Here is a 21,430-nt window from a genome sequence, read left to right as displayed (position 1 = left end):
AAGGCTTGTCTTCAAAGCAGCCATCTAAGTGAAGCATTAACTAAAACCGTGGAAGAAGTACACCAGTGTGTGATCTAAGGATGATAAAAAGTAAAACCCAAATTCGACAGAGGGAATGGTATCAGAGCTTAAATTTTGAATACCTGATTAGCAGAAGGTTGTGGATGATAGTGGGAGGGGTCTGTTTGCAGAGCTCCTACATGGATTAAACCTCTGATGAATCCCCTCTGTGATAGGCTTTTGGGTGCCAACATGGCTCCTGTAAGAGGATATGGGCGGAGTTTAGCCTGCCAATCAAGTAACAGCTTGATGACCTCCTTTGGAGATTAATGGCTCTCTGGAGGCTGGCCCCTCTCATCTCTCTACCTTTACCTTCCTGCCAGGGAGCCACTCTGAGACCTGCGAGAGCCCTGTGATGCACTGCACTGTTAGATCCACCCACTGGCTATAATGTTCCTGCATTCTGTATCATTGCATGTGCTATGTGCGTGAGTCTGAACAGGGACTTATGAACTAGGATTGGACTTATGGACTTGATCTGGACTGGGCTGGGATGTTTTCCTATATATAAAGCTTCTTGTATAAAGTTCTTTGTTATACATATATGAGTGTCATTGGATTTGTTTCTCTAGTCAACCAGCCTAACACACCCTCTCACCATAGTTGAGGAATATTAATAGTCTTGATTTCAGTGAGTATTGTAAACTCAATTATGCAGATGTAATTAGGTTAAAATGTAACACCTGACCATTTAATCTCTCTTTTGACCCATTTCAATTTTTTTCTAGTTTTTAATATTCCCTAGGGTTTTTCCCCCTACAATTGAGTTTATTTCTCTAATTTATTTTGTTGTTGGTCTTTTTATTTATTTTTAATTTTGATGTTTTTAAAAATGTTTTCCAGTATATGAAATCCAGGAGAGATTAATCTATAGAGACAGTACCTAGATTTATGGCTTATTGGGGGTATGGGAGGAAAGATTGGGGGGAAATGGAAGCTAATAATGAGTACAAGGAGGAGGAAAATGTTTGAGACCTGATTGTAGTGGTGATTATACAACTTTTTTTACAGCTCTTTTTGATATGACAACTATGGAAGTACATGATGAGTATGTCAATAAAACTATGAAAAAATAAGCCCATACTACATAATTTTCCATTTACTTTTTTTCCATGACAGCACGTGGTTATTTCTACTTTGTAACCACTGTAGGCTGTTTCATTGTCCCCACAAGGGCCCATTTTTATTAACATCTTCATTGGACATTGAGGCCATCTTGTTATTAGATCCCATCAAGTCTGTTCTGACAGAGAGCAACCCTGCATACAGCAGAACAAAACACTGTCTGGTCCTGCGCTGTCCTCACAATTGTTATGTCGAGCCACTGCTGCAGCTTCCGTGTCAGTCCACTGCCTAGAAAGTCTTCCTGTGTTTTGCTGACCCTCTACTTTATGAAAAAGTAGACAGGTCTCTCAGAGACTGGTCTCTCCTATCAACATGTCCCAAGTACCTGAGACAAAGTCTTCCATTCTTGTTAATATGGAGTTTTCTGGCTACACTTTTTTTTTACACAGATAAATGTGTTCTTTTGGCAGACCATGGTACTTTCAATAGTCTTCGATAACACCATATGTTGTCAGTTCTTCGGCGGTCTTCATATTCATTGTCCAGCTTTCTCATGCATATAAGGTGGTTGAAATACCTTGGCTTGGTCAGGTGCACCTTAGTACTCAAAGTGACAGTTTTGTTCTCTTTAAATAGGCCTTCTGCAACGTCAGCAGATTTCTTGATTACTGCTTACATGAAGGTTGATTATGGATACAAGGAAAATGAAACCCTAGACAACTTGAATCTTTTTCTCCATTTATCATGATGCTGCCTATTGGTCCAGTTGTGAGGATATGGATTTTCTTTACATTTTAAAATCAATTCTGAAGGCTATTATTTTTGCTCTTCATCAGGAAGTGCTTCAAGTCCTCTTCATTTTCAGAAAGCAAGGTTTGCATACCACAGGTTGTTAATGAAACTTCAGCAAATTCTGCTGACTTTCTCGTTCATATAGTCCAGCTTTGTGAGTTATTTGCTCAGCATACAGATTCAGTAAGTATGGGTAAGTGCAGGACGATAAGGGAAGGGGGATAGGGAAAGGCATAGTCTATCACAAGGATCAACTTATAACCCTCTCCCAGGGGGACAAATAAGAGAAAAGTGGGTGAAGGGCAATGGCGGACAATGTAAGATATGAAAATAATAATCTATAACTATCAAGGGCTCATGATAAGGGAGGGAGGATAGGGGTGAGAGGGGGAAGAAATGGGAGCTGATATTAGGGGTTCAAGTGGGAAGAGAATGCTTTGAAAACAATGATGGCAGCATATGTGCAAATGTGCTTGACCCAATGGGTGAATGTATGAATGCATGCATTGTGATAAGAGATGTAAGAGCCCCTAATAAAAGTATTTAATTAAAAAATAAGAATGGGGAAGTGATAGAATCCTGATGTACATCCTTTATCATTTTAAATCATGCAGTATTCACTATTCTGTTCAGATGAGTGCCACTTGATCTCTGCACAGGTTCTTTATGAGCACAACTAAACGTTCTGGAATCCCCATTCGTTTCAATGTCAACCATAGTTATGGCCCATACACTTGAATATCTTTGCGTAGTCAGTATAGCACAAGTAAACATCTCTGCGGTATGCTCTGCTTTCACCAAAGATCCATCCGGTGTCAGCAATGATGTCCCTCATTCCATATCCTCTTCTGAATCTGGCTTGAGTTTCTGGCAGCTCTGTTGATGTACTGTTGACTGTTGACGTAAAATCATTTAAAAATTATCTTCAGTAACATTTTACTTGCATATGCTATTAATAATATTGTATAATGTCCACATTCTATTGGGTCACTTCTCTTTGGACTGGGCACAACTAAGGACTGGTTCCAGTCGTTAGCCTGGCAGCTATAGTCTAAACTTCTCGGCTTAGATCAGTGAGTGCTAGATCAGCTCGTTGGCACATTCTGACTGATTATTCTGTCCATTTCTGGAGTCTGTCTTTTGCTCGTGCCTTCAGTGCAACTTGGACCTCTTCCCTCAAAACCATCGGCTCTTTATCATATGCTACCTCTTTCCCGCGATCTTTTCAAACTAACTTGTGTGTCACAAAAGAATTTCAGTCCGTTTCAACTGTACTTGTTCGCCTTTTATAACCACTTGATAGGTCTAATTGGTAAGGAACCTGTTGGGTTTTTTAAAGACCTTTCTCTTTTTTGCAATTTTAATCTTACTCACTTTTACTATTTTCCCCTTTTATTGGTGGAATCTAACAAGTACAAAGAAAAACATACTATACATAGTTGTACAGCCCATCTCATCAAAATGGTATTCCAGTAACCCCCATGTACGCGGTTCCTCCTCTTCTTTCCCTTTTCCCACCCTCCTCCCCTCCCTGCCCCTGCCTTTCTCCTCCCCCATTCTCACGCCAACTCTGGTCTCATCCTAGTCTTCAAAGTCTTTCCTTTAGTGTGAAAACCATTTTTTCTGTCTTTTATAGTAATGATGTCATGAAATATTTACTTTTTTTGAGATTGACTAACTTTGCTGAGCATCATATCCTCCACTTTTGTCAATGTCATAAGGTGTCTGACAGATTCATCATTGTTTTTAAAGGATGCGTGATATTCTGTTGTGTGTATGAATCAGAATTTGCGTATACATCCTTCTACAGATGGGGTTTTTGATTGCTTCCATCTTTTTTCTGTTATAGAAATTACTGCAATAAACAGGTGTGCATATGCCTGTTTGTGTTTTGTTCTTTATTTCTTTAGGGTACACACCTCTGGTAAATGGCAATGGAGGTGGACATATCTGACCTCCATTGGCTTCCCTCTTGCCACAAGATAGGGGTCAGGCATGCCTCCACATTCCATGTTTCTTTTCTTTTTCCAGCTATTTGAAATACAACTTTACTCTGGTTATAAACAAAAAGGAATGGGAATGATAGTTAACAAAACAAACATCACCGCTGCATACTGTGATGTGACTGTAATGATGTTGTACTTGAATTTCAAGAAAGAAGACAACTGTGTTCCCAAACAGCGAGATATGTGAATAAAACAACAACAAAAACCCAAAAAACACTGCCACACTCACTCTGAAGCCCATTCATCTCCTTCAGCATCCCAAAGATGAGCATGTTCAGCTCAGCCATGTAATAGGAGTGGCGAACACGCTACACCACTGACCTCACAGGACAGTTGCCTGAAAACTAGACTTCGGATGCTGGGCTCCAGCTTCATTCTCTGGAAAAAGGTGATCGTCATCCTCATCCAGGAGAGCGCTTGTCTGCACAACCTCTAAATCACGCTCATCTTGTGCTGCCAAAGCTGGGTCCATGCCAACCTCTGGTAGGGCAGGCGCAGGCATGGCAACCAACTCCAGGTTAGGGTCTCCGGTTAGTTTTCTAGAAAGCGGAGGGAAGGGCTTTTCAAAGTTGTCGTTACTTTTTGCAGAGATGCCACAGCACTGGAGGTTCTTCTTGCAGTGGAAGACAATGGGTTGTGCCTTAACTCTCCTATCCTCAATGTCCACTTTGTTGCCACACAACACAATGGCTATGTTCTCACATACTTCCACCAGATCCATTGCCAGTTGGGCTTATTCTTGTAAGTAACCCTTGAGGTTACATTGAACATCATGAAGGTGCATTGGGCTTGGATATAATTGCCACATCTCTCATTTTTCTTGACAAGCCGTATCCCACAGGTTGAATTTAATTGGCCCGTTGTTAGTATGAAATGCAAGGGGATGGGCTGCAACGCCTCAGCTGGCTACATCTCAAATTCACCAGTCAGAAAACGTTTCATAAGTGTCATTTTTCCAGTACAGCCATCACCCACCGGTACATCTTTGCCTATTCTGAGCACCGACCGTTCCCCCCACACCACTCTAATGCTCGGTTTGATCATTTGTTGCAAAGGTCACACAAAACTCACAGTTAAATGAGGTCTATTAAGAAAGTTATGGTACTACAAATCAGGATCGTAATCAATGATGACACATTCATTGGTCTCCTCGGCCAGTAGCTAAGTCCCTCTTTGGTCTTCAGTCTCTGTGATCCTTCAGCCTTTGCCTCCATCAGCTGGGAAGCCAGGCTGACTGTGGCTTTGTCTCATAGTTCCATAGTCTAGCCCCAAATGAGAAGATGCCCCATAGTTTCAGCCTTGCTCCTCTGAGTCTCTGTACCACAGTCTGATGCCTAGGGTCTCAGCAGCATTTGCCACTTCAGACAGTTAGCTTGGACATTCTTTTCCAAAATGGGCCTGGACTTTCTCTGCTGCTGGACAATTGGTGAGGCCCTCACCTTCTCTCCTCTAGGGCAGCAAGAAGGTGGTAACAGAAACTGACCAATCTCTCTATTAGTGTTACACTTTGTTACAATCATTTGGTGGAAGTAACAGAGACATGAGGAAGAGTTATATTAAGAAATTTCACTCCACCACAATACCAAGGACAAAGATTACAGAATCATAAGGTATTTGCCTTTGTTTCAGGAAGCACCACACTGTCTTCCATAGCGATTGTATAATTCTGCTACCTCAGCAGCAATGAAGGAGCATTCCAATCTCCCCACATCCTCTCCAGCATTTATTTTCTTTTCCTTTTTAATTTTGCTAAACATGTCGGTGTGAGGTGATAGATCATTGTTGTTTTAATTTATATTTCTCTTATGGCTAATGAATGTGAGTATTTTTTCATATAACTGTTGACCATTTGGATGTTATATTTTCTATTTGTGTCTTGTGCCCATTTAAAAAAATTGGATTATTTGTATTTTTCTTATAAAAGTGATATAATTTTCTTTCTTTCTTTTTTGCATCTCAGATATTTTTTTATTTCTTTAAATTTATTTATTTATTAGGAGTGACTGAAATAAAAAAAATAGAATTGAGTCCCATCATCATGATCATCGTGGAAATGGCTTTAAGAGAAAACGGGTCAGATGATTATTGCTTCCCATTTTTAAGCAGTAGGGAGTTGCCATTGAGCTAGACAACCGTCTGCCAAGAAGGCTTAAAATATGTTATATAATACAACATGCCCATTCACAGGGGAACCCACTAGGAAATAACTTATGTGTTCTTCTTGATTTCATTGTACAAGACCAGCGCAGAGGCACCACCCATGTCTCTGAGCACATTGGACCAGGCACCTTTGAAGAACGCTTTGCTCCCTTCATCCCCAGCGATCTTCCTCCAGCAGTCCGGCGGGCCGGTGTGCTTGATAGCGGTTCCTTTGCGCCCCGACTGCATCGTCACTCGGCTGAGAACGGTGTCAAATGGGTAGGAAGTCGCCCAGCCACGGCTGTGACAGACCGTGCCATCACCCAGCTGACGAAGATGTGGTGTTCTTGGGCTCCGGAAGCATTCCCTTTGCGGTGCCATGGCGCCAAAGTTGGCGGTCCGGTAGATGATCATCCCCTGCACAGTCACGGTGAAGTCCTGGGACAGGCCCCTCATCCCATCAGACTCGGGGATCTGGACCAGGCAGTCACCGAGGCCTTTCAACTCCGGATCGGCGCCGGCTTTGCCCCCACCAGCTGCTAGACGGGTACGGGCAAAATCAAGAGGGTACACAAAGCACAAAGAGGTGGCCCCCGCGGCACTGCCCGGTGCCAGATTCCCTGCAGAGTAGCGCCAGAGCTGGGTCCTCTTGTCCACACCACCCAGGAGGATCTGCTCGTATTTATCTTTGAAGGCAAAGTTGAGAGCCTGGGTGGGGAAGTATCGGATGACATTGGCCAGGTTACCTCGCCAGAAGGACAGGACTCTCTGCTCCTTAGGGATACGAACCACGCAGTCCACCATGCCCTTGCACTGCCTCTCTGCGGCGATTTGCACCTGCAGCAGCAGCTTGACCTGTTCCATGGGCGCTGCCGCCGTCTTGGAGATGGCGGTGGCCACCGGACCTGCCAAGAAGTCCTTGGCGAAGGACACAGCAGCATCCGGTCCGTCCTGTTGGGAGAGAATGAGGTGACGGGCGACCGCTCAGATGGATCAGGAACCAGCTTTGACTCCAGAGCTCTGGACGTGATGCAGTTTTCGATCGATTTTCAAAATTAGCCCTTTATCTGATATATCATTGCCAGTCGTCCCCCACACCCCTGCCCAGACATGTGTGAATTCTCTTTTTACCTTTTTGATGAAGTCTTCACTTCTTGAAATGGTTGCGTGGAAATCAGTTCCTTCTGGTACAGAGACTCTGTGTACACCTTTTATCTTCTTCAGGAGCACACACAATTGTCAATTAGGTGAAGGTTTACCAGGCATACCATAGTTTGTTTGGATTTCCCCCTTCTTTTGGTAACTGGTATGCATTGGATGTTTTGAGGTTCAATAAGGAGAAATTATAAACAATTTGTACATAATTTTTTGTTGTTGAGGGTAACACTGTTCTTGGTCACACTGGTTGTGTTTCTGATGTTTGGGGTTGGAAGGGGATGTGAGGGTGGGCAGTTGGTCCCCTTCACTGCCATCGGCTTAGGATGTCCTCGGAACTAACTTAGCTCAGTAGCCACAGCCAAGGGAAGACAAGAGCTCTGTTTCAGACCTCCGGCCTGCTCGTGGATCTCTGGCCAACAGTTTACATTTTTATCATGTTGGCAGGGTGACAGGGTACAGCTGCAGGTCGTAACTCAGTCTTACAAGATAGTGAACATGTTTTGCTAATTGGTCTGGCAGAGTTTGGAGACATCTCGGAAGAGTCAAGGTCTTGTTTGGAGAGCAGGGAGAGGGAAGACGAGAAGGGGGGCTAACTCAGGGCCCTCTTCCCTTAAGTCCCACACAATTCATTCTAAAAGATATTTTATCATGAAAGAAAGGTTTTAAAATTGCTTGTGGCAATGATTGTACAATTATTCTTGATATGTTTGACCTGCTGAATTGTATGATAAATGGATTATGTGCCCAGAAAACTCCCTTACGTGTTCTGCTTATTATTATTATTATTATTTTTAATCCTGATCTTTAAAGACATGAAATTCACATATTTCTCCTACTGAGGAGGACCAGGTGCCATTTTCCAGGAATTTTACTCTCATTGTATTTTCAATGGATTGCTCTTCTACATCAAGGTTTTGGGAAACTACTGAGGCCAAGTTTCTGAAAGTTTCCATCATCACATATCTGTAGAGTTTCCTCTGAGAATGATCCATCAAGGCCCACTCTTCCTGAGAAAAGTCCACAGTCACATCTTCAACAGCCACGGTGTCCATCCCAGCTCCAGTTTCTGGAAGTCTTGATAAATGTGCTCTTGGAGTGCAAGGGTGCACTTCACAAAGCAGGCTGGGAGCGGAAGCAGAGCCGCGTGTCAATTTGGACACAGGTGAATGAGGTGTGGTCCAGAGTTAGTCAGAAGGGTTAAAACCCTGACTCCAGATGCCAGGAATGAGCACGAACGTTGGCCCGTGGCCTCCATTAACCACACTTGGGACCAAATTCTCAGAGCGACGCTAGGAGGCAATACTGCCAAGGACGTCTCCCTGTTCAGATTAAAAGCCAAGCCAGCACATGGACTCTCTCACAGGGCTCATCCCGGACCTTCCCAGAGCCATAACATAGTTTTATATCCAACACTTTTGGCAAATTCTGATTCAACTCATCCACTCTAATCCCCTCTATGTATCATCGCTTATCTCATGTTTTCCTGTCTCCTATTTTCTTTCCTTCGGTAAAGGCTGCCCTTTTGATCTTAAATGATTGATTATTCTCACACGAAGGTCAGTTCACTTCCAGAGGTGAAAGGTAAGCACCTTAGTTTGAGGGATCCCACCACTTTCCATCTGACCAACGAGCCTGGTTTCTTTTATGGGTTTTAGTTCTGTTCCATAACTTTCCATCTTTTTTGGGTGTTTCTGCATTTTAATAGTTTGCCCACACAATCCTTTAATATTACAACTTGAGAATTTAATTTTTTCCCCAATTTTTTTCAACTTCAGATATGCTGATCATGTTCTTCCTTTTTGATTTTCTAACTCCAGGTCTTTGCATATTTTATGCTAATGCTTCACTTTGAATTGTGGAGATGCCCTTTGACATTTTCTATTCAGCTCTTAACGTCATCATTTCTTCCATTTGCTTTAGCTGCTCTTTGTTCAAGAGCAAGTTGCAGTCTTTTCTGACATTCACTTTGGCCTTTGTTTTCCTGTCTTTTTAATTATCTTTCATGTTCTTTTGTACCATGTATGTTTGTTTAATTTTTTATTGTGAATTAGGGGAAGGCTTACATGGGAGACCATCAGTTTCACAGTCAACAATCTATATTTTGTTTCAGCTCATCCACTGCAGTCCCTTCAATGAACCATCTCTTACTTATTCTGCTTTCTCCCTGTTTCCTGTTTTCATTCTTCCTCCTTGATTAACCCTCTAAGCATTGCCATTGGGGAAACGGTGACCTTTTCAACTCAAATGGTAGATTATTCTAACACAGGGGTGGGTTCAGTTCCAGACCTGAAGAGTGACTAAGGGGCGTAGTCTTGGGGTTCCACCTGTCTCTTTCTGAGCAGGAAGCCTGGGCTCTTTTATGATTTTGAGTTTGGTTCCACATTTTTCTCCCACTCTATCCAGGATCTTCTAAGGCGATCCTTTTCTGCGCAGTTGGAGGTGGTGACTGGACACCATATGGTTCTTTTGGTTTCAGGGTTGTGAAGCCTGATGTCTGTGTGGTCCATTAGTCCACTGGACTGCCTTTCCCTTTCGTCACTCATCTTTCTTCTGGACAGGAGAGCAATGGTTGCATCTTGGATAATTACTCATGTGCTTTTAAGACCTCCGTTGCTACTCATCTGAGGAGGATGTAGAATGTCTTTGTGAACGATAGTATATCAATAGACCTTGGCGTCCACTGAGACTATGGTCCTGAGCTCCTAGTCCCACTGACTCCTTCCCTCAAAATTCAAATGCACTGTCAGCAAGTCGATGTTGACTCATAGCAACCCATAGGGCAGAGTAGAACTGCCTTTGTGACTTTCCAAGGCTTTAAATGTTTACCAGAGCAGGAAGTTTCATATTTCTCCCAAAGCGAGGCTGCTGAGTTCAAGTGGCTGCCTTTCAGTTAGCAGCCTCAATGCACAATCCACAATACCACCACGGCTCCAGACATTTGTAGCTCTGTCTCCTCGTGCCCCACCACCTCCTTGGATATATTTGCAACAAAGATGAAATGTGTCATATTCTTTTAACCTCATAAATCTTTTTAAACGGTTTTATTGACATATAATTCACATCATAAAATTCAGTGGTTTATTAATCTTAGGGTTGTGCAATCACCAGGATTAGTTTCATGTATCATATTCTTGATGCCATCCCGTAGCTCGTGTGATCTTCCAGTGTTAGTATTCAGTGCATCAAATCTCTTCTTGAGATGCTTTCTAAATTCAAGTGGAATATACGCAAGGTTGTGTTTTGGCTCTCATAGACTTGTTCTAATGTTCTTTAGCTTTAATGTTAATTTACATATGAGCAATTGAAGGTCTGTTCCATAGTCAACCCTGGGTGTAGTTTGACTGATTAATACTGAGTTTCTCCATCATCTCCTCCTGGAAATGCAATTGATTTGATTCCTGTGTATTCCATCCACTGAGGTTCACATATGTAATCACCATTTGTATTGTTGAAAAAAGTTGCAATAAAGTCATTGATTTCACAAATTTCTATCATGCAATATCCAACTTCATTTCTATCACTAAAGCCATGTTTTCCAAGTACTGAATTTTCTTCTTTGTTTCTAATTGTCAATTCATCCTTATTGTATAGGTGATCAATTTCAGACTGAAGAAGGTGGTAGATTTCTTCATTACTGGCTTTAGTGGTTGTTTTGTAAATTTTAATGATAGCTGTATGAACTGATCTTCCTGGTTGGTGTACAGGTATTATCATATACAATATCAACATAGCTTTTGACATGCTCTTTTTAATGATGACTGCAACTTGATTCCTTAGGAATTTGTCATTCCCAGCTCAGTAAACCATGATTGCTTGATTCAAAATGGCCAATACCAGTCCAGTTTAGCTGGTTCATCATAGACTATCAGTCATCATGTATGCCTCTTCATTTTTGATTGTTTTCCATTTTCCCATTCATGCTATGTACAGTCCATGTTTTGACGACTAGTGAGTGTTTGCAGCAGTTCTTCTCAATTTGAGTTGTTCCTAATCTTAAGTAAATGTCCCCAAAGCATTGTTCCATTCACATCATTACGGTTGCTTCTACTTTGGGGAGGCAGCTCTTTCCCCGCCATCCATGGTTTGAGTGCCTTCCAATCAAAGGTGCTTATCTTCTGGTTCTGTATCAATGTCCTCTACTATCCATAAGGTTTTCAGTGGCTAATCCCGTAGACGTGGGCTACCTATTTCTTCTTTCCATTTTCTTCTTAGTCTGGAAGATCCACTGAAACCTGTCCACTATGAGTGACCCTCTGGTATTTGAAATACTAACATATATATATAATGGTTAAGAGCAAGTTTAAGAGTCTCTTCTGACATTCAATTTGACCTTTTCTTTCTTTCTTGTATTTATTTATTTATTAAACCTTTTATTAGGGGCTCATACAACTCTTATCACAATCCATACATATACATACATCAATTGTATAAAGCACATCTGTACATTCTTTGCCCTCCTCATTTTCAAAGCATTTGCTCTCCACTTAAGCCCTTTGCATCAAGTCCTCTTTTTTCCCCTCCCTCCCCGCCTTCCCCTCCCTCATGAGCCCTTGATAATTTATAAATTATTTTGTCATAGTCTTTCTTGTCTTTAAAAATATTATTATGTTATTTTAATCACAGTAGCTTATGGAAATTTTTATGTACTATATTTTCATATGCGGACATATGCCAGTCACCTCTGTGAAATTAATATATTCACCACCAAACTGGGAACCGGAGACGGCCGAGACGGACCTCAGGAGCATGCAGGATCTCACCTTGGGGTCCACACACGGTTGCAACAGATGCAGGATAAATTCCAGACATGTCCAACCAGGTCATCGGAAGAATGGATGACATGAACAGTCGCATTGATGACCTTGAAAGAATATCTCCAACCTCATGACATTGTCTCGACAAGACTAGATGGATGGTTCTTGACTCGTGGCTCAGTTCCACTTGGAAGACGGGTTTTATATTAGAAAGTGTGTGTTCTTACCAGTAAAAAAAAGAGAAATTAATGTATTCAGAATATCCCAGATGTTTTCTTTAAATTTAAAAACATTTTGTTGGGACTCTTAGAGATATCATATCACTCCATAGTTCAATAACAATCTTTCCTGTCTCTTTAATGACCTTTTGCTTTCTTCATGAATGATGGACTTGCAGTCCTCCCACAGCTCATCAGGTCTGCTGTTAGTAGTGTTCAGTGTATCAAATCTGTCCTTGAGATGTTTTTGAACTTCAGGTGGGATAGACTCAAGGTTGTGTTTTGGCTCCGGTGGACTCGTTTATAAATTTTCTTCAGCTTCAACCTGATTAATTGATGGTCTGATCCACAGTCAATCCCTAGTCTGGTTCCAGTTGCTCATATTGAGCTTTTCCATCATCTCTTCCACAGACGCAGTCAGTTTGATTTCTGTGTATTCCATCTAGAGAAGCTCATGGGTAGAGCCACTTTTTATGTTGTTGAGAAAAGGAATTTGCTGCGAACAAGTCATTGGTCTTGCAAAATTCTATCATGTGATCTCCAGCTTCAATTCTCTTACCAAGTCCATATTTTCCAACTACTGCTTCTTTTTCTTTGTTTCAAACTTTTGCATTCCAATTGCCAAAAATTATCCAATTTGCCAATAATTCTTAAATTCAAAATGGCCAATACTAGTCCATTTCAGGTCACTAACACCTAGAATATTGATCTTGATGTGTTTCATTTCATCGATGGTGATTTCCAATTTTCCAAGATCATAGTTCATACATTCCAGGTTCTGGTTATTAGATTTTTACAGCTTTTTCTTCTTGCCTCCAGCTGTGCCCCATCAGTAAATGAAGATTCCCGAAGTGTCCATTCCAAAAGGCTTTACTCCTTTGATCCCACCATGGTCCACTCTACTTTGGGAAAGTAGCTGCTCCTCAGTCACATTTTGAGTGCCTTCTCACGGGTGGGGCCCATCCTCTGGTACCATCTCTGACAGTGTTCTACTTCCGTTCATTAGTCTCCATTATCTGACAACATTTCCATACTATGCATAAGGTTTTCAACTACCTCTTGTCTGTCAGTTTGTTGGACTGTGGTAGCTTGTGTGTCGCTGTGATGCTAGAATCTATGTCACTGCTATTTCAAAGGCCAGCAGGGCCACCCAAAGTGAACAAGTTTCTGCAGAGCTTCCAGACTAAGAACAGACTATGAAGAAGGAACCATCCGCCCACTTCAGAGGAAGCAGCCACTGAAAACCGTATGCCTAGCTCGCAACCCCAATTTCCATCAAGGCCACGGAGCAGTAGTGGAAATCCATTTTCTCATGCACTCTGCCTGGGCAAAGCGAGTCACATTGCCAGTTAACTGTCACAAAGAATTCAATGTGGAGAACTAAACTGGACTTAAAGCTTCCTCAGTCAACCCTAGCCTTCTTCAACCTTAGTGTTCAGAGCTTAAAACTGTAATGCGACATCTAACAACAAAACATACCTTCTTTTGATAACTCAGCCTTGATCCACAGAAGCTGAGTCTCTTGGGGGTGGAGGAGCAGTGTGACTGAGGTGTCTGTTTGTCCAGGAATCTCCCCGGATTATCCCTGCTGGCTACCCCGCCTGTTATTAAGATGGACGGTGATGACTACCACCTTGTTCTTTAGGGTGTCTCCTCAGACTTTAAGCCTCGGATCTTCATTTTGAAGTGATTAATGTGAACAGTATTTAGTGAATGCTAGTGGGGCTCTTCCAGCACTTGTCTGGAACAAGGGATATCATAGCTGATCTCAGATGGCTCTTGGCTCAACGCAGAGAGCACCAGAAAGATGTTTGTTTATTTACTTTTTATTGACTATGCCAAGGTATTGAACTGTGTGGATCATACCAAAATCTGGAGAACCTTGAGAAGAATGTGAATTCCAAAACGCTTCATTGTACCCCTGTGGAACTTGTACATGGATCAGGAGGCAGTTGTGCTAACCAAATAGGGGTATACTGCATGGTTTGAAATCAGGAAAGGTGTGTGTCCGGGTTGGATCCTCGCTCCATGTTTATTCAATCTGTGTGCTGAGTAAACAGTCAGAGAAACTGACTTCTGTGAAGACGAGTGTGGCATCAGGATTGGAGGAAGGCTTATTAACCACTTGCCGTATGCAGATGACACAACCTTGCTTGCTGGAAGTGAGGAGGACTTGACGCACTTGCTGATGAAGATCAAGGATCTCAGCCTTCAGTGTGGATGACAACTCAATGTAAAGAAGACCAAATCCTCACAACTGGACCAATAGGTAAAGTTATTAAAAATGGAGAAAAGGTTGAAGCTGTCATGGATTTTGTCTTGCTTGGATCCATGCGGGAGCCAGCCCACCACCGGATGGGTCCCCAGGGATGGTTGTGTAATTGAAGGGAATAAATAAAAACACAGGCAAGTTTGTAGGTGCTCACCCCCTCCATGAAGCCAGGTCTGAGAGAGAGAGAGAGAGAGAGAGAGAGAGAGAAAATGTATTCTTTCACCAACTTCCATAGTCTCAGAGCATGCAACCTCCCCTAGCCACAGACACCCACACACATTACAAGGTGGGCAGTGTCCTAACCTAGATGTCCCTGGCTTCATTGGGGGAATAACCTAACACCAGTGCTGGGGGCAGGTAGGGGATGACTGTCCGCTGAGCAGAAGAGTAATAGCGACAGTCTGCTCCTTGCAATAGAACTGCTTGCTGCCTAGGAATCAGCCACCTGCTTGTGAAAGGTATCATTAAAGTGGTGCCATCATGGGAGGCTACTGTGAGGATGATTGTTAATCAGGAGAATGTGACTGGGACTCATCTCCAACACAAATGTGAAGGCCTCTCTCCACCCAGATCCTGGTCTCCCAGGCTTCTTTAATCATGAGCATAGGGAATCTGCATCCGCTCTCTTTCTGCATCTCAGTTTCCCACAGATCCTCAATCCATACCCACAGAAGCAGTGTTAGATTCCTCAGGTAGGAAATACCTTGGGTCCTTGGCTTCTCATGAGAAAGCATTGACTCTGGATGCCTGCCTGGTTTGTGATCCAAGTGAGTTTTTATAAAGGATGAAGTTTCAGGGTCTACACAGGCCCCCTCAGGGCACTCACTTTACACCCGCAGGGGGCAACCTGAGGCCAGAGAAACCTCAGCACAGGCGGGGAGCAGCTACAAAAGAGGGGCCTGGTCTCGAAGTTTCTGGCTTTTCAGGGCCCTCTGCTGGGAGGTGTGGCCAACCATACTGGTTGACCCCATTGGCTGAATTAAGTACCCCTGGCCTAGACTGGGGCCCACCCATGTATACTGACTTCCTGTCTCAAAGGTAAGGTGACCAGATTTTAACATTGGTAAAGCAGGATAGGGGTGGGGTGGGGGTGGGAGGTGGGGGGTGGTTTTTGATTAAAAATTTGGTCTACGGGGAGGGAGGGGAAAAAAAAAGAGGACCTGATGCGAGGGGCTTCAGTGGAGAGCAAATGCCTTGAGAATGATTGGGGCAGGGAATGTATGGATGTGCTTTATACAATTGATGTATGTATATGTATGGATGGTGAAAGAGTTGTATGAGTCCCTAATAAAATGTAAAAAAAGAAAAGAGGAGAAAAAAATGATTAGGGCAAAGACTGTACAGATGTGCTTTATACAATTGATGTATGTATATGTATGAACTGTGATAAGAATTGTATGAGCCCCAATAAATTGTTAAAAAAATTTTTTTTTAATTTGGTCTAAATGGAGCAACAAAAATTTTCATAGAATGCAAAAATAGTATTGTAATATATTTTTATAATTTCAACATAAGTACAATTTCCAAATATAATACATTAAAATTATGTATCGTATTATTTTCTTTGGCATATTTCTCATTTGAGTGAATTTTTTTAGTAGATTGCTGTTGTCGTTGTTTAAAATGTCATGAAATTTTTCACAAGAATTTGTTAAATTATATTTCACACATAAAATGACTTTCAAAGTCTCAACACTTAATTGTGATTTTTCTGATGTCCACACTTTATTTAACGTAGAAAAAACGCATTCAGTCGCAGCATTAGTTCCTGGTAAGGACAGCATGTATTTCACAATTGTTAGTGCATTATTGTATGGAACATGGTTTGTTTCAAAATGAGGAAATATTTCTAACCATTTGTTCTCTATTGTGATTTTTGCTGATGCCCAAGATTTAACCTTTTCCTTATCAATATATTTTTAAAACAATGATACCTCATTTAAAAGATCATTTTCAGAAATATTATATGGGAAATTTTGAGTGATGATCGAATGATTTTTGCACATCATTCCAATGAATTTCTTGTTTTAATGTAACCCAATGAAAATGTTCAATATCATTGTAATGTACCGTCCACTCTTCTAAATAATCTATGCAGTTACTATAGAGCTTTTTAACGTGATTCATGATATCTGCATGATTTATTGCACCTTGTTCTTCTAGCGGGCTTATACTATTACAGATAGTTAATGGAAGAAAATGATTTTCTAACCACTCTTGACACTGAAATTTTAAATTATTAACACCTTTTACTACTTTGGTTACCGAAATTTTGTCACCTTCAATAAGTTTTATAGCATTTTGAAAAAGAGCTGCTTGATTGTGTACAAACTCTAGCCAAATTGTTGAAGATTCTTTTTCAAAAAACTCTTCTAAAATTCTAGGACATTTATTCTGTGGTAGAAAGTAAGATTTCAAAGGATCATATATTTTCAAAATTCTTTTGACAGCTGGCAAAAGAGCTAACCTGCGTGTTTTACTGTATGCAAGTATTTTCTGATATTCGACTTCTGCAGTTTCACAAAATTCTTTAAGAATTTCAACATGCACAGTGTATATATAGAAATAAGAATATATTTTAATAACAATATTTTCCACATCTACGGGTTACAAATCAGCAGCTGTTTGAATGGCGTTATGTATTATGTATTTCCCTTCCCGTTCTCCCGCCGTTCCCTAGCTTGTGGTGCATTCTTCCAAAAATCAGGACTTTTTTAAAACACCGTGGGACACAAGACAAATTGTTAAAAATTGGGACTGTCCTGCCAAAAACGGGACGTCTGGTCACCTTACTCAAAGGCCTGAATGTGTGCATGCCCTCTAGCCTTGATTGGCTTCAGACTTCCTGTAAAGGGGGAGGGAGGCCTTAGCCTGGAGAGGGACCACCGTGGTTTCTGCTTGTAGCTCCCTAACAGCAGCAGTCAAGAGATCAAAAGATGGGTTGCATTAGGTCATAATGCTGCCCACAGCCTCTAGAGTATTGAAGAGCAAGGATGTTCCTTTGAGGACTAAGGTGTGCCAGACCTAAGCCTTGGCATTTTCCCTTGCCTCATATGCATGTGAAAGTTGGGCGCCGAATAAAGAAGAACGGATGCATATGAACTGGGGTGCTGGAGAAGAAAATTGTAAGTACCAACGACCGCTAGAAGGACAAACCGATCAGTCTTGGAAGAAGTTTGGGCCAGAATGGTCCTGGTAGGCAAGGAGGCCAAGACGTCATCTCCCATGTTTTGGACATGTGGTCAGGAGAGACTAGTGCCTGGGAAGGACATCATGCTTAGTACAGGAGAAAGGCATCAACAAGGAGGAAGGCCCTCAACAATATAGACTGACACAGTGGCTGCAACATGGCCTCAAGCCTGGGAGCAGTTGTGAGGATGGCGCAGGACTGGGCTGTGTTTCAGTCGGCTGTGCGTAGGGGCACTGTGGGTCAGAACTGACTTGATGGCACCTAACAGCAACAGGTGCCTTGTTAGGAGCAGCCGTGGTGGCATTGTGAGTGACTCATTGGGCTAACTGTAAGGTCAGCAGTTCGAAACCACCAGCAGCCGAGGGAGAAAGATAAGGCTTTCTACTGGGGTAGAGTTACAGTGTTAGAAACCCACAGGGCAGTCTACCCTGCCCTGTAGGGTTGCTATGGGTTGGAATGGAATAGATTCTATGGCAGTGAGTCGCCCTATTGGGTAAGAAATAGACTGCCTGCCAAGTCAGTTGTTCAAACTCACATGTTGCTCTGAGGGAGAAATCTGAGGTGATCTGCCAAAAGGTACACATACAGCTCTGGAAACTCATGCTAGGGCTGCTGTGAATCAGAATGGAGTGGAGGGCGTGCAGGCCACAGGAAGCACACGCCTTACAGGAAGGGGTTGTATTCGAGGCATGCGCAGAATAGGAGGGGAAGAGCTAGGGAAGAATAGGGAAGGTCCTAGAAGGTACACCTCACAGAAAGGCACATAGGTAACCAGATGGTCGGGTCTATTTGGTCTTCTCTGAGCTGGCTGGACCTTAGGTGCCCCTGAGCTCTTCTCTAGGGGAACAGTCTGCTTGCCCCTTATCAGAAGGGAGGGGGCCCTACCTAGAGTGGGACAGACAATAGGGCCTGGTTGTTTTGATGGCAGACGACCTTCAGGCAAATAGCCTTCAAGCAGTCGACCTTCAGACTTACATCATAGCAACCACGTGCTTGCAAGTAGCAGCTTAAAACTGGCATTTTTGCGGGGGAGATGGGGAATAACTTTTACATAGGAGAATGTGACTGGAATGCACTTCCAACCTACAAACATGAAGGTCTCCCTCCAAGGGAGCCCTGACCTCCCAGACTCCTTAGCATATAAACGTAGAGAATAATTTGTCTGCAAACACTCTTGTTTCCCACATCTGATATTATTTTATTTACACAATTGGGGTTACCCAAACCAAATCCTCTGGCTGGTTCTGACTTACAGCAAGTCTATAGGACACAAAGAAGAGAACTGCCCAATAACAGACCATCACAGTTTGCACCTGCGGAGTGGCTGGTGCGTTTGAACTACTGCCCTCGTAGTTGCAGGAGTTGGGTTCACAGCTCCTTAACAGCCATGCTTACTTAGAGCCTAATCATCTTCATGAGCTACTTACTGGGCTCTGTTTAATTGGCAACATGTAATACCTGCTTTATCTCACAGGGATGTTGTGAGTTTAAAATAATTATCAGGTTATTTCACAGTGCAAACCTTTCCTGTTTGTGTTCATATGTTTAACTTCTCTTTCTTGTAGCCATAAAGATAGCGTTCTTAAGTCTAGAATCATTTCCTTGAAAAAAAAGTAAATTCCGACCTGAAGGAAAGACCTCTTAGTGAGGCATTTTAGCATTCCAACTCCCTGCCTGGCACAAAAGATATGCCCTTGGTGATGTAGAGCATTACGGGTTGGGCTGTTAACCACAAGTTCAGCAGTTAGAAACCACCAGCTGAAGAAAGATGAGGTTTTCCTCTCTTACAAAGATTTACAGACCTGGAAGCCCACAGAGTCATTTCTACTCTGTCCTATGGAGTCCTTTAGAGCAATGGTTCTCAAACTGCCTCATGCTGCGACCCTTTCATACACTTCCTCATGTGGTGGGGACCCCGACCATCAAATGATTTTTGTTGCTACTTCATCACTGTCATTTTGCTACTGTTATGAATCATCATGTAACTATCTGATGAGCAGGATGTATTTCCATTGTTATCAATTGAGCATAATAAAAGTATAGTGATTAATCACAAAGAGAATGTCATCATATATTGTGAAATATTTATTTCTAATGACAAGTCAATGAAATATTGTCTTGAAGCATGGTGTAGCATGGGTAACAGTCTTCACACCGGGTACTCGTATGTGGGCATATCTGCATGTGGGCACACTGATTAGAGACAGATAGAGAAGCAGGGTCTCGGTTCCTAAGACCATCGGAAAGATGTGCTTTCTGATGGTCTTAGGTGACTCCTCTGAAAGGGTCGTTCTACCCCCACAGGGGTAGTGACCTACAGGTTGAGAACCGCTGCCCTAGGAGTTGAAATCAACTCCATGGCGGTGAGTTTCGGTTTGGATTTTACTAACCTAAAGGGTGGCCATTCAAACTCACCCAGTGACACCCCAGATAAAAGGCTGGTGGTCTGCTTCTGTGAAGTGACATAGTAGCTTCAGCACTGGGCTGCTCACCACAAGGTTGGTGCTTCAAACCCCTGTAGCTGTTCCCTGGGAGAAAGACGAGGCTGTCCGTTCCTATAAAGATGTACAGCCTAAAAAAAAAAAAGAAAGAAAAGAAAATGATGTGCAGCCTGGGGACCCGAGAGAACAGTTCTAGCCTGCTGTATAGGGCTGCTGGGAGTCAGAATTGACTGACAGCTATAAGTGGTTAAGCCGTGTGCCACGGTTCTCCTCCCATGGGAATGTGGGGTTCCACTCCATGGAGTCAGCAGCATGAGGTGTGTGCTTTGTTGTCCTTGAGTCTGACTCCACGACTCCACAGCCCACACGTGGATTGCCAAGCCTGAGTCAGAGATCAATATTAATGTACTTAAACATTCATTTTTGTGCCATAGACACAGTGCTATGTGTGGCAGTAGTGTAACATGAATAAGGCAAAGTTCCTGTCCTCAAACAGATTATGTCTATTTGAGAAGATATTTGTGTAAGCAAAAAATAGTATTGCAGTTAATAACTGCAACCACGGAAGTTTGTGTAAAGTCCCTTAGGGAAAGATTTGATTGACTTCACGGGAGAAAGATTTTATTAGGAGAGTAGGGTGGGCTGAGTAATGACCGAGCCCCAAAGATATGCACATCCTTATTGCTAGAATCCTACCTCTCACTTTATGTGATAAACGGGACTTTGAAGAGGTGATTAAAAGAAGGATTTTGAGATGGGAAGATTATCCTGGATTATCAGAGTGAATCCTAAATGTGACCGTACCAGGGTGCTTCAAAAGTTCATGGAAGTGGGGAGAGAGGGAAAAAAGAGGAGCTGATACCAAAGGCTCACATTGAAATTAAATGTTTAGAAAATGATGGTGGGCAACATATGTACACATCTGCTTGATCCAATTGATGTATGGAATGTTATAAGAGCTGTAAGAGCCACCAATAAAATGATTTAAAGAAAAAAAAAAGTTCATGGAAACATGGAATTAAAAGATAATGGAATTCCCCACAAAGTTTTTGAAGCCCCATCATGAAACAGAACTACTCCCTAGGGTTTCCCAGGCTGAAAATCCACAGGAGATGGAAACTTCATCTTTCTCCAAGGGGCGACTAGGGAGTTTGATAGGGAGGCCCAGGGAGATGTGACTCCAAAAGGGAGGGGAATGTGACCAAGAAAGCAGAAGGCCGGTAGTCTCCAGAAGCTGGAAAAGACAGACAGTGAAAGATGCTTCCCGAAGGCCCCGGCCTTGCTGACACCTTGCGTTTACAGCAGGGAAAGTGGTTTTAGGCCTCTGGCCGCCAG

The 21,430-nt window shown here is 42.5% G+C and overlaps 1 pseudogene; it reads right to left on the bottom strand.

Moving 5' to 3' along the window:
• Positions 1-6,131: 6,131 nt before the first annotated feature.
• Positions 6,132-21,430, bottom strand: part of LOC142431025 (ADP/ATP translocase 2 pseudogene) — a 31,074-nt pseudogene continuing 15,775 nt past the window's right edge.

The sequence above is a fragment of the Tenrec ecaudatus genome, chromosome 17 (assembly GCF_050624435.1).
Source record: "Tenrec ecaudatus isolate mTenEca1 chromosome 17, mTenEca1.hap1, whole genome shotgun sequence".
Lineage (NCBI taxonomy): Eukaryota > Metazoa > Chordata > Mammalia > Afrosoricida > Tenrecidae > Tenrec > Tenrec ecaudatus.
This window is presented reverse-complemented; position numbering and strand designations above follow the sequence as displayed.